The sequence below is a fragment of the Scyliorhinus canicula genome, chromosome 3, assembly GCF_902713615.1.
Source record: "Scyliorhinus canicula chromosome 3, sScyCan1.1, whole genome shotgun sequence".
Classification (NCBI taxonomy): Eukaryota; Metazoa; Chordata; class Chondrichthyes; order Carcharhiniformes; family Scyliorhinidae; genus Scyliorhinus; species Scyliorhinus canicula.
In genome coordinates this window covers 275815733-275820628 of record NC_052148.1, presented here as the reverse complement: position 1 = coordinate 275820628, position 4896 = coordinate 275815733, and positions in this window count along the sequence as shown.

Sequence of the window (4896 nt, the reverse complement as noted above, 5' to 3'; positions counted from 1 at the left end):
TGCCCAGTGCTCCCTGCCACTGCCCAGTGCTCCCTGCCCAGTGCCCCCTGCCACTGCCCAGTGCTCCCTGCCACTGCCCAGTGCTCCCTGCCCCGTGCTCCCTGCCCCTGCCCAGTGCTCCCTGCCCCTGCCCTGTGCTCCCTGCCCCTGCCCTGTGCTCCCTGCCCCTGCCCAGTGCTCCCTGCCCCTGCCCTGTGCTCCCTGCCCCTGCCCAGTGCTCCCTGCCCCTGCCCAGTGCTCCCTGCCCCTGCCCAGTGCTCCCTGCCCCTGCCCTGTGCTCCCTGCCCAGTGCCCCCTGCCACTGCCCAGTGCTCCCTGCCACTGCCCAGTGCTCCCTGCCCCGTGCTCCCTGCCCCTGCCCAGTGCTCCCTGCCCCTGCCCTGTGCCCCCTGCCCCTGCCCTGTGCTCCCTGCCCCTGCCCAGTGCTCCCTGCCCCTGCCCTGTGCTCCCTGCCCCTGCCCAGTGCTCCCTGCCCCTGCCCAGTGCTCCCTGCCCCTGCCCAGTGCTCCCTGCCCCTGCCCAGTGCTCCCTGCCCCTGCCCTGTGCTTCTGTCTGGTTGGGCAACTTAATGTCATTCCTACACTTGAGAAAATGAAATCACCATTCGGTCGGTGCAGTTTTGTCTGAGATGACAAACATTTATTTCCTTTTTTAAGGATCTTGACACTGTCAGAATTTGTGTTTAAGTTTAATTGTGTGCTAATGTTTTATATTTGCTGATAATTTCTTGCACACTTGCGTTCTCATAGGTTGTTATGTAAAACTTCAATAATTTTGTTTTAAACTAAAGTGCTTAAAGGAGCCAATGGTGGGATTTCCTGGAAAATTTATACATGGAAAAGGGACAAAGGTTGGTGAAGCCTCAGAAAACCAGACAGAGACAGATACATTAAAAGATAAATTAAAGGAATCCCTGGAGGTACAGGGAATAATCAACTGAGACCTTGCAGGAAAGCTGTTGAATAGCGAGGAAAATTTCGGAAACGTTACCAAGGAATGCAGTGTTTTTGAGTAGAATGTGTCCTGGACCTAGCTGACAAACTTTCTTCAACCAAAGAAAAAGTGTAGACAGGATATAGCAACTCCTGACAGGCTAATGATGAGCTGGAATAGCTTCGAGCCCACATGTAAAGGTAGGCCCCAACTGTGATTGATACACTTTGTTGAGGGGTGGAGGGGGGGAGCATGGTGCAACATCCAGAGGTGAATGAAATATTGGAAAAGCAAGTTAAGACCATAAGACATAGGAGCGGAATGAGGCCATTCAGCCCATCAAGTCTGCTCCGCCTATTAATCATGGCTGATATTATCTCATCCCCATTCTCCTGCCATCTTCCCATAACCCCTGATTCCCCTTATTAATCAAGAACCCATCTAACTCTGTCCTAAAGACACTCAGCCTTCTGCGGAAAAGAGTTCCACAGATTCACCACCCTCTGGCTGAAGAAATTCCTCCTCACCCCTGTATTTTTCTTTGAATTGTCTGTTCAGATCTAGACCAAGAATGATGAACTGACGGTTGGTTTGCCCCAGAAGAGGGAGAATACTTCAGCTGCCGCTGACTTATCTCTGCCGACAGAGTATGGCAGGCTGCAGGAGGAATGTGGGAAGCCACGGAACTGTGTGATGGAGCAGCTGTATACTGTGGGGAAAGAGGGAAAGTGGCCCTGGAGGAAGAAGAGCAAGATGATAGTGAGGAAGTGGAAGGTGGATGGTAAAGGAAGAGCCTGGCTCTGACAGCAGTAAGGCAGCTGATCCATGGGTAGCAGCTGACAGTGGCCAATGCTGGAGAGGAAGAGTTAGGAAATGGCGAGACTCCTTTTACTAGAATCTGAGCTAGCACCTCGATAAACAGAAGCGCCCAAGAACAAGAGGCAGAGGGGAGAAATCAAAGTGGCTCCCTACAGAAAGAAAAGGTGTTGAATCAAGTGAAAAGCAGAGCAATTCTGAAGATGGGATTAACGGCGATAGTGATGAAAATGACAGATTCCAGAACTGCTGAAAGATGACAATTTACGTACGGAAACCCAAAATATCTTGAGAATAGAAAACTTATTGCAGATGGAAAAAGAGCGTAATCACATGGCTTCAGTGATGTCATTGTGTGGGTGGAGCTGGGCTGTGGCCCTGGGAGTTGGTTTTACTTTCGCTTTGGTTTGGGGCTGTTCTGTGGCTCTCAGTTCTTTTTGCTTTCGTTTTCACATTTGGCTGCTGTAGTCAGACAGAGAAGTACCTTGGCCTGTCTCACTATCCTCAGTTTAAAAGCTGTTTCCAGATTACCTGATAATTTAAAGGAAATAATTGCTTTCTGGAAGGAAATCAACCCTGCTGTTTTGGAAAGGAAACAAGAGCATCCATATGCTGGTCTTGAGTGCTGTGTGCTGGGCCACAACTTTGAAAAGGGGTTTCAGGTTCATGGGATCTTGTTATCGAATTGGAACAGTTAAAGGGGGGAATTTATTAAGCGTTATACATAGAGTCCTGTAGCTGTGTGGGGTATTTATGTTTGTAGTTGATAAAAATGCTTACTGTGTGTGTTTATAAAAATGTGATCTAAATTCGTAGAATAAAGCATGTTTTTGATTAAAAATGCTTACGGCTTCTGTTGAATACAGGTACCACCTGAAAGGCAGACCCATGTGTTCATCATAACCAAAAGCCATAAAGTAGGTCAGGTGAACCATGATATACTTTGGAGTTTTCTAAACCCTAGCCCATAACATGTCCAATAACCACTAAATTAATCTTTGACTAACCAACCCATCGTTCAGGTCCATAGGAATTTGGGGAAATTGAAACTTGCATCAAGGGGATAGTGTGCAATTCATGTGGGGTTGTTGTGTCAGGGAGCAAAGCCATGAAAGGAAAACCGTTCAGTGAACAATCAATTTTGCAAATGGCAGGAAGGACTTGATTGTTTAGAAGTAAATAAATGAGCAACAGTGAAACTTCCTGCGAAGTGGTCCTGCATGCTTGGAAGGTGGGGGTGTTATGAAAGGTAGCGTAATCTTGCACAAAGCAGGAATGTGTAAAGCAAGAAGCTGAGGAAATCTGCTAGGAGACGTTGGTAGACCTTGGCTCAGACTTTGTGATGGAGGCAGCAGTGAAGGTTCAGCAATGTCGAAGACAAGGAACCAAGGGGAGGATTATAATCCAAGGTGAATTGGTAGAGAGTCACTTTAACTTTCTTGGTTTGAGTTCGGGTATCGGGTTGTGGCTCCCATTCAGGATGGCCAGTGTGAAGACTCTAATTGGTGGATCTACAAGTGGTGGAGAAACATGTCCACATATTGAATGAAATGTTAGTAGGCTGTATGCAGCGGGATCACACTGACAAAATTCTTGCCTCCGAGACACACATTCCTGCTATGAGAGGATGATGCCAATTCAGTACAAACTTACCAGTACTACCATGACCATTTTAGAGATGTGGCGAACAGAAATGAAGGGGGAAACAGGAAGAAACAGTTACAAGTCTTGGATGCTGAGAAGAATTTGGACTCACCCTTGGTGCCCATCAGTAAAGAAAACAAGTGAGACACACATAACGTATCACGCACCTCCAATCTAACAACCACAGTTCCAGTAAGCCCTATACACAGGTGAGCCCTCCATTAATACCCACTGTAAGAAACCTCTCAATTTTATACATCTCAATCAGGTGCCCCCTCGGCCTTCTCTGCTCCAAGGAAAACAAATCCAGCCTCCTCTTCATAGCTGAAACGCTCCAGCCCAGGCAACATCCTGGTGAATCTCCTCTGTACCCTTCCTCGTGCAATCACCGAGTGCTGTTCCTCCAGTTTACGTTGGGCTTCACTGGAGCATCAGTCGAGGACAGGCAGCACGTGCGGGCAGCATTGTAGCATAGTGGTTAGCACAATTGCTTCACAGCTGCAGGGTCCCAGGTTCGATTCCCGGCTTGGGTCACTGTGTGGAGTCTGCATGTTCTCTCCGTGTGTGCATGGGTTTCCTCCCACAGTCCAAAGATGTGTGGGTTAGGTGGATTGGCCATGATAAATTGCCCTCAGTGTCCAAAATTGCCCTCAGTGTTGGGTGGGGTTACTGGGTTACGGGGAAAGCGGGGAGCTGTGAGATTGGGCAGGATGCTCTTTCTAAGAGCCGGTGCAGACTCGATGGGCCGAATGGCCTCCATCTGCACTGTAAAGTCTATGAAATTCTATGAATGTGAGCATGAGAGCAAGATGGTGAATTGAAATAGCAAGCAACAGGAAAATCAGGGTCAATCGTGTGGACTGAGTGAAGATTCTCTGCAAAGCAGTCACCCAGGCTGCATTTAATCTTTCCAGAGTAGAGGAGATCACATTGCAAGTCGTGAATACAGTAAACTATTGAAAGGAATGCAAGTAAATTGCTGCTTCCCCTGGAAGGAGTGTTTAGTGGAGGAGGAGCTGGTCTCTTTGGAATGCTGACAGAGAAGGTTAAGGGAAGATGTGTTGGGTGGTGGGATATTGGTGGAAATGACAGTGAATTATCCTTTGAATACAGAGACTGGAGGGTGAGAAAGCGAGGACAAGGGGAACCTCCTGATTTTGAGAGGTAGGGAAGACATGTCTAAATAGTGGCAGGTGGCATAGTGATTAACACTGTTGCTTCACAGCGCCGGGGTCCCGGGTTCGATTCCCCGCTGGGTCACTGTCTGTGTGGAGGCTGCACGTCCTCCCCGTGTCTGCATGGGTTTCCTCCGGGTGCTCCGGTTTCCTCCCACAGCCCAAAGAGATGCAGGTTAGGTGGATTGGCCATGATAAATTGCCCTTAGTGCAGGTCAGGAGGGGTTATTGGGTTATGCTGCGGAGTGGGTCTGGCAGGGTGCTCTTTCTGAGGGTCACTGGGGAGCCGATGGGCCAAATGGCCTCTTCATTGAAGGGTTTCCCATCC